The sequence below is a fragment of the Pyxicephalus adspersus genome, chromosome 12 (genome assembly GCF_032062135.1).
Source record: "Pyxicephalus adspersus chromosome 12, UCB_Pads_2.0, whole genome shotgun sequence".
In the NCBI taxonomy this organism is placed as follows: domain Eukaryota; kingdom Metazoa; phylum Chordata; class Amphibia; order Anura; family Pyxicephalidae; genus Pyxicephalus; species Pyxicephalus adspersus.
Window position 1 is genome coordinate 4673025 of NC_092869.1, and position 14162 is coordinate 4687186.

At 42.3% G+C, this 14162-nt stretch overlaps 1 protein-coding gene across 1 annotated transcript in view; it reads left to right on the forward strand.

Moving 5' to 3' along the window:
- KIRREL1 (kirre like nephrin family adhesion molecule 1) overlaps nt 1-14162 on the forward strand; it is a 124113-nt gene that overhangs the window by 78593 nt on the left and 31358 nt on the right. The gene's annotated exons all lie outside the window — the stretch shown is intronic.

The following is a 14162-nucleotide window of genomic DNA, read 5'->3' on the forward strand; positions in this document are numbered from 1 at the left end:
AAAAAAAAAAAAAAAAAAAAAAAGCTGATGCTCCCCCTACCTCCATATTTACAGCAGCTCATGGAAATGGTGGAATAGGCATAGCTCCATGTTCCAGCATCCAGCAAAGTCCAATCCTGGTATATGTAATGTGACATCAGTGGGCATATTAGTTCTTGGCAGGGTCAGAGGCCAAAATGGTACCCTCACCACTGTGCCACTTGTCAACTCCCTTGGCTTTTGCTTAGAAACAGCTTTGATAAAAGTGCAGCAATTGATAGACCTTACGAGGATTCCTAGCTCCAGCCCCAAAACCGTTCAGACCTGTTAATACTACAGTAGGCCTCTCTATGTCTCCCATTTGCCAGTCACATCTGTTCAAAAAATGAAAGTTGACTGTTTCTTGGTTGCTATGAGTTACACCGTAACTCTTATTGAATAGGATTGATAGTGTTGTCAGCTGCACTTTACACTTTAATGCCTCAAGCTGTGTGATTTCCCCGGTCAGCAGATAACATTCTCGCTAGTGGAGGGTAAAATAAAAAGATTCTGAATAAAGACAAAAGACTTCTCATTTTTTCCATTTTTTTCTGTGGTCCTTCGGAAAATAGGGCGTTTTCAAGGCATTTCTATTTTCCCGGTCTCTCGCATGGCATTGAGCTCTGTCGGGCATTGTTATGAGAGGCCGGAAGATGAGTGGGCACATGAGCAAGAAAGCGGGGAGCAGCTCGTTCTGCTCGTTACAGAGTTGACGTAAATTTGTATAACGACTGGCCTGGAATAAGGACAGAGCTTGATTAACAAGCTTGATGCAGCTAGCAGTCAATGATGGGAATAAAGCAAGCTGTCCATTTTACTGGAATCACAGAGCTGTGGAAAAAAACAAGGAAAGAAAAGTAATGAAGGTTCCTGGTATTACCAGATAGCATTCCTTATTATTATGGCCAGATCCTGTGGACAACTGACCATCACATCTAAAAGAGCTTACTGGACATCCCATTCCAAAACCTAGGTCATCAATATGGATCTGGTTCTCTATTCATGGCTCTAGCAATCTTCTCTCCTCTGTTAAGACATTTCACAAGATTTCAGGGGGGGTTTGTGGTAAATTTGTGCCCATTTGTGAAGTCAGGTTGAGAAGACCTAGCTCATCATTGATGTTACAATTCACCCCAAAGGTTATCAGTAGGATTGAGGTCTGGGCTTTGTGTAGGACACCTGAGCAATTGTGAGGTCAAGTACTAACGTTGGATGGAAAGTCCTTGGTTGTTCACATCATTGGTGTTCAATTAAATCCAAAGTGTTCAGTAGGGATGAGGTTCGGGATTTGTGTAGAGCACTTGACCATTTGTGAGGTCAGGTACTGATGTTGGATGAGAAGACCTGACTTACAGTTGCTGTTTCAATTCACTCCAAAGGTGTTTAGTAGGGTTGAGTTTTTTGCAAGAGATCTGTCCATTTGCAAGATCAGGTACTGATGCAGGATGAGAAGTTATGGCTCATCATTGGTTTTCTAATTCACCCCAAAGGTGTTCAGTAGGACAAGGACACTTGAGTTTCTTCAGACCAACTTGGTCAAACCATGTCTTCACAAAGCTGATTTTGTACATGGGGGCTTAGTCATGGTGGAATTGAAAAAAGATTTCACCAAACTTTGATCACAAGGATGGAGGAGTGCATATGTCTAAAATGCCTTTTTATTCTGTAGTATTACCAGGCCTCTTCAATGGAGGCACCTGAACTCATCCAGTTGGTAGGGAATCCAGATTCTTTTGTCCATTTAGAAGTTGTAATGATCAGATGTTCACATATAATTTTTACAATGATCAATTGATAGATAGATAGATGAGACTCAGTCTTAGGTAGGTTCTTTGCTCTCTTTCGCGATACACGGTTTCATTGCTTTGGGTATACAATTAAGATGCAAAGATAGGCCGATAGACTAATCTATTTTTGCATCTTAATTGTATACCCAAAGCAATGAAATTATATATATATATATATATATATATATATATATATATATACAGTTTATATTATATATATGTGTATATGGTATAGTTTTGCTTTAGGAATTGTTTTTTCCTTCACAATCTCTGTGATTTTAATGATTATTGTGGACAATTGGCAGCTTCTGAGGACAACGCACACCTAAATCAACACTCAGGAGTGATTAAAAAAAACACAGCTTCTATCTAACCTTTTCAAAGTCATACTTCCCATTCAATAAAGATGTTTCTCCTAAACTCCTAGGTATCTACAAACACTTTTTACGCTTTTTCTCCTTGGAAAAAAATAAATAATAAAGTGACCTAGTAAAAAAAAAAAAAAAAAAGCTTAAATTTGAAAGCAAGGGAGAAAAGGAGAGACGAAAAAAAAAGTCTAACATGGAGAGATTTAGTTCCATCTGAAAGCTGTCGACATGAATAAAAGGCTTTTCTTTGAACCTTGAGTTTAATAGCGAGAGGAGAGGGAGAGATTGGAGCGGGGAGCCCTAGGGTTTAATCAGAGCTTCATTTGATAAATACATGGAGACAGAGCCTACACACTGTGAGTGTTGATGCCTATCTCCTCTTCCCCTGCTCTCTCATTTGCAGGCTATCCCTTTGCCTCGCGGAAGCTGACCTGTCCTCTCATCCGAGCTCTTTTTATAACCTGGTATGTTATATGAGAAGCTCATTATATACTTGTGATTGCCTGATACCAGCTGAGGTGTCTGCTGCACGGTAGGTTTTGGAACCCACTGATGCTGAAGAAAAAAAAAAAATGAAAAATATCTTTAGTAACCAACTCAGAAAATATATATACATTTATATTAAAATTTCCCTTTGCATATTTTTCCCCCTTTTGGCAACAATACTCTCCTTCAAACCATAACTGTCCATGCTGTACCTCTTCTTTGCCACAAAATAATCTCACTCTTTCAGGTTGCATGACAGCAGGGGTAATACCTGTGTGTGCAGGGTGTCATGGTCCCACCTCCTGAAAACCACAGCCTCGATGAGTTTCATTACCCTAAAGGACCACTTATTATCAGGAACAGACCCGCACATAAGGTGTCCTGTGCCTCCACCCTCGGGGTGACGAAACCAACTGTTACCCTTTTGTCTTCCTTTGCCTTATCTGTAGAGATGGAAGTCCATTTTCCCTCACTTTAAGGGACCCCCCCCAAATCTATATTCATATTACTGAACCTCTAGAGAGGAATTTGGGATTAATGCCACGGTTAGTGGTCTCTGACTACCAGCTGGGTACCATTGCTGTAGATTGTAGTGTGGGTAAATCAGGGATGTGATTGGAGTTGGGCCATCCCTGGGTCATTGTCTCAGAATTAGGCATTTCTGCTTAACCTGAACTTTTTCTTCTTGTCTAAATAAGCAATGCCAGGATGGAAGACAAAAGCCCTGCATCCCTTCGCTGTATTGCAATCATAATTTTGACTGGTCCCTTTGAATTTAAAAGGATAGTCTACTTAAGAGTTCAATCTTAGTTTTAGATTTAATCAGGTTGGCAGAGTCATCCTCTCATGGACAAACCTTTAATGATACGCGGCCAATAGTAATCCGCTATAGGTTGTTGTTGCGTTTGATGCAGTTCGGCGAGCGTCACCTCCAGCAGCCTCAGGAAATCCTAAATAATTCAGTCTGTGGATGAGTGAGCGGGGAGTGAGTACACAGGATACCTTTTAAGACAACAAAACTCTGACAGAATCACCCACTTTTTAGAATAATATGTGAGATGGAAACAAGGAAATGGTTTTATCATGATGGGAGGCTCCTGACTCACTTGTTGGGGCTGTGCACCCCCCTGTGCATGTGATTATGCAGGCATTGTTTATGTTATTGCATAAGACACATTGCCTGTCTCTAGAAGTGAACCATCCTGGTTGCATTTATTGATTTCTAAGACTTAGTTCCACTTTAAGTGTGCTGCCAGGCATAGTGGAGGCAGAAAATGGTGCATGCACTTTAGTGCACTATAGTTTGAAGGCAGTCCATTCAAATGAACAGGGGTCTGAGATAATGCATAATACAGGGGCAGTCCCATAGTACATGGGTATGACTAAGCCCTGAATGTTTGTTGCACAAAGCAGCCGCTATGCCGGAGTTGGGTAATTTGTAGTTTTTGGCCCAGGCAGGACAACTCGTTAGCGTCAAATTGGGGGACACCATGCAAATCAGAGGAGTATTATTTGTTTTTCCCACCCGGCCCGGCTGCGCGGTGCAGGGTAACGAATGCACAATTGGAGTCACTTGTTAATAATTGGCCCATCAGATCGCTGAGATTACTTCCCTTTTGTTTCCCCCAAATGAGACAGTTTATACCAATTCTTTGTTGTTTTAAAACCAACACCAGTTCTTTTTAACGTCTCTGTGAGTTTTTTTTTAAACTGAGTCGTCCAGTGCATCCAGATACTACTGAATTTGGCTGTCCCTAATTTAACACTAGAAAATAACCTGATCATACATTCTTCAATCTGATTTTACAATCTCTACACACCCCAGCTATGTGAGGGGATACCACTCATGCATTCCATGCGTTCTGTATCCAATCATACAAAAACCCTCACTTCCTGTCTGTGACACCAGGACAATAAATAGAGGTTGCAGTTGTCACCTAGATAGGAAATCACAAACAACAAAAGTCATAAAAATGTGCATGCTTCCCTTTTTTTCCCGATACACTGGAAAATACATTCGAGTCTGGAAAGATGTTTCCTCTAAGCCCTTGCAGAAAGCAAAAGTCTTGATTCTGTAAGCTTCCAGATGCAGTAAAAAGGCCACTGTTTACTGATAAAGCTTAAGGATTTTGTTAAAGCAACCGCTGGGATATTCTCACGACCCTCCCCCTACCCAGTCGCATTTCTATCGTTACCCAAAATTACCCAATGAAAGCTGCTTAGATAACGGCTGTCAGAAAGTGATTTCCTCTCACTTCCTGTCATGAAGACCGGGCAGGAAGTGAGAAAAAATCTTTAACAGGAACAAAAATGTAAAAACCTCACCGTTATTCCAAAAACCACCAAAAGAGTGCTAATCGCAATGTATGCAAGTCATAATATTGTTGTCCAAACAAAATTTGCTACTTATCATGATGGGGGAAGAAAAATTTCACCATTTCATTATCTTACTCCTTTTGTCTTGTTATTGACCGGGGCGATCCAGTGCCAGCTATTTGTATTCCCACATAATTCCCACATATGAAAGAGTCTTGTCCGCGCGGCGGAAAACATCCCTTTGTCACGAAGATAAGAGGACGGGGACTCGGGGATGTGGCGGAGATCAAGGCGGCTTTGTGAAACGGATCAAAGGGGCTGCAAAGTGACTGAGATAGGAGGAATATTTAAAGAGACGTGACCTTTGTGTGATGGTATTAGAGGCAGGAAATGCGGTCAAACGCTAAAACGAAGTGACACGTATCTCCTGGGTAATGAGGACTTTGCTGTGTCGCTGGCGACCGAATGGAATTGAGTTTTTTTTTTAGTTTTGTGTGTGTGTGTCTCTGAGATTAAACCCAATGGACAGTCATTCGTAAGTCACCAGAAGAGTTTAATCTCCGCAGGAAACAGACACAACTGCACTAAGCCCCGAAAAACAAAATGTCTGCCAAGGGCGTAATCCTAGTGGTGACCGCGCCAGAAGCGCCGTAAACAACACCTACTTCCTTCATTTAACTTTGGCTCATCAAGTTCTGTGTGTCCTACTGTGGCTTTGTCAATAGGCAATTGAACCCGGGTCATTCAGCGCTTTTTAGCCAGGATTGGGCGACGGCTTTTACTTTTGTCACCCTTCAATGGTGAATACGAAATAAAACTGAATGATCTTCACATCGATATAGAGCAGGAGTGTCCAACTCAAATACACGGTGGGCCAAAATTTAAAACTTAAGTCGCGGGCCAACCTTGAAACTGAAATAGCACCGCTACTACAATTCTCTGCGTCTATAAAACAGTCCAATGCGGAGCCACGCATAGGCAGAGAGGCCGTTGGTCTATAGATGTGAGTGATGCCGCTACTACAATTCCCCGCATTACTTGCGTCTAAAAAACAGTTCAATGCGGACAACGCATAGGTAGAGAGGCCACTGGTCTAAATACGTGAGTTATGCGGGAATTGTAGTAGCGGCACTAATTCAATGCAGTGGCGGGCCAGCTGCAATTCATATTTACGATTCCTTTGGGAGCCAAAGAAAGGACGTTGTGGGCCAGACTTTGACACCCCTGATATAGAGGAAGGAGGAAACGGTCAATGAACAGTAAGAGTCATTTCAGACTTTTTAGTATTTTAGTATTATTTTTTAGGGGAAGAAGCCAGGACTTGATTGGACTTTCATGGCAGGATCACCAGCAATTATTTTCAGCTGTAGATTGAAAATGACATGGTAAAGCCTAAATGCAATTTTATTCATTGGGTTTATATCTACTTTACTACAGCTCTTTTAGCATTACATCTACTTAGTCCCGCACATTGTCCTTTGGCGGCATAACAAGAATGCCATCCATGCCAGAGATCCAGGCACTCGCAGGGATGATGTTAGAGCGAAATAAATGTAAAATGCGTTACTGCAGCGTGACACCTCAGATAAGAGCGGGGGAGGTAGGAATCCCCCTGACGCAGCCATAGTCGAGCTCAGAACATTCTCTTCATCTTCACATGGACTCCCAGGTGGGACTCCTGTCTTAGTCTGCGCTCTTGCCAAGCAGACAGCCACAAAGAGCAGGCGTGATTTAAATAGGGAAAGAGGGGGAGAGAAGGAGAGTTATTCCCCTCCAGAGGGGACACAAGACTTGGCTTCAAAGCTGAGAGAACCTTTAGAGTTGTGAGGTAGGAAGGGACCAAGGTCTGTCCTTGCGTTGCAGCGAAACATGCGTTTTACTAAGAGCAGCCTTATGATTATGTAGTGCTGTTTCTCGGGATTGGGTACAAAGCAAAAATGAAAAAATATGTTATTTATAAATTTTAGGCCAAACTCCTGGGGAGGAAAGGATTAGACCCTTTTCTTTGCTGTGTCCCTGATCCAATTGAGGCAAGAAGGAGGAGGGTGGCAACGGAACAGGGACAGGTGAGTATACACGGGGTTTAGTTGAACTTTAAGCCTCTTATCTCGTCAATAGACAAAGCTTTGTCCAAAAACTGGCTACATGGGTATATTTCTTTAGACTGCCATTCAGCAGTGAAGCTGACTGCACCGTCTGAGGTACATATAGCGACTACAGGGCCACACCTATCATTGTGTTATTGCAGCTCATGTAAATGTATAGGGTAAAATATTAACTTCTCAGAAGTTGATTTACAAGACATTGCCGTTGCAAGTATTAAAAGTTATTCTTCATTAAACAATAAAAGCTTGTTGGTCCCTGACAGGCGCGATCCTTTAAAAAAAAAAATCTCTGGCATTCTTTTTTTATCATAACAATAGACCATCGGAGGGCGCGTGTGTGGCCCCAGGTCCATCACACTGCGGGTATAATGCATCTCCGTATGACAATGGAGCTGTGTGCTCTGAGATTCTCTGAAACCACACAATTATTTCATAAATAATCTCTGCCGAGAAGCCTTTATAGGGAGCATTTATTTCAAATAATACACAAGGTATTTGACACTTTTATAGCTTACAAAAAAAAGAAAAGCACTTCAGAAAAGCCTGCAGCTGTTGTGTGCAGTGAATTGACTAATTATAATGTTGTATGATGGCCCTTTAAGGATGTTCTTCATCAAGTCCAAAGAATGGTCAATAATGCAATGGTTTGGACAATTATACCGCTCTATGGTGGCCTCCTTGGGACATTCATCTCTAGGATTAAAGCATGGTTGATAATAAAATGATCTGGCCATTCTATGGTGGCCTATTTGGGTCATTCTTCACCAGGGTCAAAGCGATACTTTGGCCAATTATACCCTTCTATGGTGACCTCCCAGGGACATTCTTCTCTAGGTTCAAATCATGGTCAATAATGCAATGCCAATTATACCGTTCTATGATGGCCTTTTTAGGTCATTCTATACCAGGGCTGCAGTATGGTCGACGAAGCAATGGCCTTTAAGGACATCTTCATCAGGTCTGGAGGATGCTCACTGGGTTTGGCAAATTACACTGTTCTATGGTGGCTTTTTCAGGACATTCTTTACTACACCCCGAGTACGACCAATAATCCAAAATATGACTAAATATTATGTTCTGTGGTGACTTTTTTGGGTCATTCGTCAACAAAACAAGAGCATGGTTGACTAAGCAATGGTTAGGGCAATGATATTGTTCTACAATTGCCTTTTAAGGACATTCCTTTTTAGGTCTGGAACATGAATATTTATGCAACGATTTGGCAAATTTTAACCTTTCATGGTTTCCTTTTAAGGACATTTTTTTACCAAGCCCAAAGCATGGCTGATAATATGATTTAGCCAAAAATTCCATTCTATGATGGCCTTAATCATTATTATGATGGGCATTCTTTGCTAGGTTCAGAGCATGGGAATTGCTTAATGCCTAGAATGAATGTTCTACGATGAATGGATGTTCCATACCAAGTCCACAACAAATCAAATTATTCAATGGATGGACCAAAAACACTGATCTACTGTGGCCTTTTAGGGTCATTCTTTACCAGATCCATAGCTTAGCTTTCTAAGCAAGGGTTAGACCAATGGTAATGTTCTACAGTGGCATTTTACGGGCAATGATCACAATGGTTTGGCCGATAATACTATTTACCAGTGGCCTCCAAAGCATGGATGACTAAGTAATAATCCAGTCTATCACATGGTTCCTTGATGACGTTTTTGGTCCCTCAAAAATTTAGAACATAATTGTGTGAATTTAATGTGACCCATGCCATCGGGTAAGGGATGTAGAAAAAGCTGCTTTTTTCCAACCTTTCTTAACCATCCTAACATGGGGGAACGCCTGAAATACCCTTCTGTAATTACTATATCCACAACTCACATTATATTAGAGTGGTGGTCAGTGGGAAGATTCCCTCTTACATTGCTGACTATTGGAAAGAATGCCGTCCTCATAGATGGCCAAAAAGACCTCAAGGAACCCTGGTTGGGAAACACCACTTTTTTGACCCTTTATGGAAAAGCAATAGGGGGACCCATTGGATGGAGCTTGAAACTCCAGAAGTTTTCCCTTTTCTCCACTCTGCCAGTGAGAAGTTTTTCTATTGCTGGCTGTATCCCCATTTGGGAACTATCTTTTCCTGTTTTAGTGGCCCCGTTGTCGCCAGTATGGGAAGTTGACAGGCTTAATTTAAGTCATCCTTTGCACATCTCAATAGAAGTTTTCTCCACATGAGATCAAGAACGCAGAGACCATAAAGAGTTACACCACCAAGCCGCCGTGCCAGGGCTTTGCTTCCGCAGCATTTTCTGTCCTAGTGATTTTTCTTTGCTACAATTAATTTAATTGACTGAGATAGGTAGGGAATCGGAGTACAGGGTGCACTTAAAGGATGCTTTTAGTAAATTAAACTTTTCGGGATCTGTAAATTAAAAAAAAAAATCTCTCAGGCTTAACTAGTAGTCTTGGAGAGCTGACAAGTGACAGAAGCATCTCATAGAGCACAGACTAAGAGCTACGGTTTATAGCAAGATGTGGTGATGGGGGGTCAGGGGAGGGCAGGGATCCTACATGGATGATATTATTAGGAAGTTATCAAATATCTAATGGCCAGAAAACTGGTATTTTTTTAGGTACACACTTTTAAATAATTACTGCCATTTTTACCTAAAAAGATGAAACGTGTTCCCTGTTTTCATCTATGTATTTTGTACACTGCTTTGTAAAGGCTCTCCCTAGTGGTCACTGGTATCAGAAAGGGTTCATCTAAGGGCTACAAAGTGGGTGTTGCAGAATAGATTACTGTTGGGGTGCAAGGAGCATCACCCAGTGTTAGGAAAACGATGGGAAAATTTGTGTTGAAGTTACAGGGATGATTTCTGATGGGGGTTGCAGTTGGAGTTAGTGTTGGGGTTACAAGGAGGGTTAATGTTGGGCTTTTAGAGGATGGTAGTATTAGGGTTACAGGGAATGCTAGTTGTGGGGTATCAGGGAGCAGTAGTTTTAGGGGTTACAGGGAGTGGTACTATTGGAATCACAGGCTAATTTAGTGTTAAGGTTACTGGGAGGGTTAGTGTTGGGGCTTGTATGGGGCAGTGGTGTTGGGGTTACAGGGATAGGTTTTGCAGGGAACGGTGATGTGGGGTTTAGAGAGATGGTTACTGTTGGGGGTTGCAGGTAGGTTTAGTGTAGGAGTTATGGGAAGTTACCAGTTACTAGTGTTTGGGTTGCTCGAAATGGCAATGTTGGGATTTACAAGAATGGATACTGTTGGAGGTTGCAGGTACAGTTGGTGTTGGGGGTAAGAGGGAGTGGTAGTGTTGATGATACAGGGATGGGGGTTGTAGGTAGATTTAGTTTAGGGGTTAGCAGGAGGGTTGTGTTGGAGTTGCAGGAAGTGGTAGTGTAGGGGACAGAGATGGTTACTGTTGGGGATTTCAGGTAGGTTTAGTGTAGGAGTTTCAGAGAGGGTAAGTGTTGGGGTTGCAAGGAGCTGTAGTGTTGGGGAATACAGGGATGGTTAGTGTTGGGGAATACAGGGATGGTTAGTGTTGGGAGTAAAAAAAGAGTAGTAGTGTTGGGGTAACAGAAATGGCTAGTGTTGGGGATACAGCTAAGGTAAGTGTTGGGGGTAAAAAAGAGCTGTTGATTGCCAGTTGGTTTACTGTGGATGTTACGGGGGATGGAGGGTTAGTTTTGGGGTTGCAGGGAGAGGTAGTGTTGGGGAATACAGGGATGGTTAGTGTTGGGGATACAGCTAAGGTAAGTGTTGGGGTAAAAAGGAGCGATTAGTATAGAAATACAAAACTACCTCTGCCAACCCTTCCCAGTGAGTAAAGTAATAATTAAATTGTCAGCTTCTATGACGAGAAGTCCCTTTTGGCCGCCATGTTAATCCCTCTTTTGTCTGGTGCAGCATACAGCTTCCAGCATATTCAGGTATCCGTCTCTCTCCAAAACCGGCGCCACTGCCACTGTGGCCTCCCCGGGCTCTGGGCTCGAACAACCAATCTGAAACTGGCACCTCTGCTTATTTAAAAATGCTAATGAGAAATTGGAGGTGCCAAACAATGGAGCAGCACAAAGAGGGGAGGAGGAGGGTACACGTGGGCGACATGTTGTCGTATATCTCTGTGAGCTGACGGGGATTTGTAAGCCTTATACGGCTGTGCTGTGCATTCTGTACATTTACAGGGTGAAGTCTGGCAGCTTGTCAAAATATCAGATTGGCTCAGCTTGCTCTGCCAAACACCGTCAAGGCATTAGCTCGGCATGTGTGACAAAGCCACATTGGAAGCATTGCCTTCAGTTCTGCAGCTTTCAGCTTGCCTGATGCAGTGGGCTGCAAGATTCAGAAATTGTTTAGATTAGAGTGAACCTGTCATATCAGCCAAGATAAACCCTACATGTCTATCCAGCCAAAAATAAAATATCAAAAACAGCTTTTGTTGCAATCCAGTTTCAACCCAGAAATTTTACATGCAGTACTTCTTTTCTGCCACAAGATGTCCCCAGTCAGGTGACCAACACCTTTCAGCACACTTATTCTGAGCCCAGGCTGTTCTGGATCCAAACCCAGTGACTGGATAGGGAATGAAGAAACAGCGCAGTGATGGTTTCATCTCACTATAACAATGATTGCAATCACGTAAGTCCTGATGCACAGACCAAAAGTTGACCATGGACTTGGAGATGCATCCTTTTCAGGGTAAAGAAGGCAATACTATCAGAGATGAGTAATGTTCCATCGAACTGTTTCTATATTGCAAAAACAGAAAACCATCTTGTCAACCTTCCCCATGTTCCTATGTTCCCATGACGGGGTTGTCCAGGTTCCCCTAATGCCCCTGCTGGGTATGATCAGAGCTCGAGGAGAGGCCAATGTAGAACAGAGCCCAATTAATAATGAGTTAGCCTCCAGGCAGCTGAGCAGTCATTCTGTTTTTAACCTCTGAGACTGAATCAAACTGCAGCTCTCTGGAAACATGACTGCTATTGATCGGCCTGAATGTTTACCCGGCTGGGAAGAGGTGGTAGAGTGGGGAGGGGGGTGGTGACCCTGTCAAGGCCTACAGTTGAAGGCAATTACTCCCCATAGGCTAGGCTCTGCCGAGAGTATAGTTAGATGTCTCAGCATGCTATCTGGAATGCGGAGATAGACGGTGTTGGGGGGGACCAGGAATTCTCAATGTTCTCCTCGTCTGATGTGCTCTTTTTTATTATTATTGATCTCCAAGCCGAAGTCTGTTTGCACGCTTTCATGAGCATTATCAAGGCTTTGTTTCATCAGTGTGGATGAAAACTGCAGGAGACCCCTGAACAAGAGTTAGGAGTCCTTGATGTGCCTTATGAAACCTCAATATACATTAGATGGTTATGCGTTGAATGCCTAACCACCACGCCTGTAGGAGCTTGTTGGACATCATATTCCAAAACCATGGACATTTATATATAGTAGCCCAATGCCCTTTATGGTGAAGCCCAAAGGCCAATAATATGGTGAAGCCCAATGGCCATTAATATGAAGCTGCCTAATGGCTATTAATTTGAAGCTGCCCAATGGTTATTAATATGGAGTTGCCTAATGGGCCTTAATATTGAGTTGCCTAATGGCCATTAATATGGAGTTGCCCAAAGGCCGTTAATATGGAGTTGTGCAAAGGCCATTAATATGGAGTTGCCGAAAGGCCATTAATATGGAGTTGCCCAATGGCCATAAATATGAAATAGTTCACAAAACTTTAATTTGGAGCTCCCTACCCCCCCCCCCCCCCCAAATTGCAGCTTTAATTCTCCAATCTTCTGTGAATCCCTTCACCCTTTGGAGGGTGTCTGTGGGAATTTGTCCAATTGTGAGGTCAGGTTCTGATGGTGATTGAGAAGATCTGCAGCACCATTAGTCTTCTAATTCCAATTCCTAAAAGTGCTCAGTAGGGTTGAGGTTGGGGCTCTGTGAAGGCCAGTTGAGGTCCTCCACACTAAGATAGTCAAACTATGGTTAACAAAGGTCTTCCCCTCAACCACAAGGTTAGAAGAGCTTGGTTGTCTTAACGTCTTTGTGTAAATGCATGAGCTGAATTCATTTGGAAGGAAGTTCACATGATTTTGAACATTATACTGAACATTTTAAACATTATACTGCTGCTGTCCCATGTATCAGATGCCATGCTTATGCAGAAAGGGATGCCTGTGTGACACATTAGCTTTGTTGGTGATCCTCTTCTGAACACTCTAATTTCATGTGTGACCAAGTTGTTTATGGGGCACCGAACACGTTAATAGCTTATTAAAACACGATAAGATGATCAATCGTTTTTGCAACACTTGATTTCCCTTTAATTCACCAAAGACCTCGGGTGCCCCTAATTCCAAATGTACGGCAGAGAGTGCATCACAATATGGATTACATATCTGCATCTGCGCTCGGTGTGCCCCGCGGGCTGCGTCGGATATTATTTATCATGCTGGTTTTTTTTCACCCATGTTGCGGTACATTAGCTTTCAGCTAAGTAAAATTGTCGCGAATGTTACGGGTGCACCACAGAGAACCGGTATTTATCACACCGGAAAATGGAACGCATCACAGCGAAAAAAAAAAATTACACCAATAACCATAACAACAATGTGTTACCCCAAAATGTATTGTGCGACTTTGACTTAAAGGGCTAGTCCACCCACCAGTGTTATTCTACTTATGAATCTGTCCCGGTGGTCTAAGTCACCCCCTGAATGCAGCTTTGGACAAAATAATAGAAACACCTAACAGTATAGTAATATTAATCTAATGTTTAATGGGGACATTATTAACCTTATACCTATTAATCTAGAGTCTAATGGGGACAAAGTTCACTACTTTAAAACTGACGATGTATATTGGTGTTTTTTGTGAGAATGTGGTATTGAGATTTGTACATTCAGCTTTTGGTTATAAACCATTGTTCTATCAAGTTTCCATCTATCTCTGCTGGTTAACTTTAACTGATACTGTGTGCTACTGTGTGATACTGTGTAGGTATGGGATAACCATGGGATAGATATGATATATGTATAAAATATGTATGAGATAGGTATGGGATAGATATGGGATAACCATGGCATAGATATGTGATATGTATGGGATA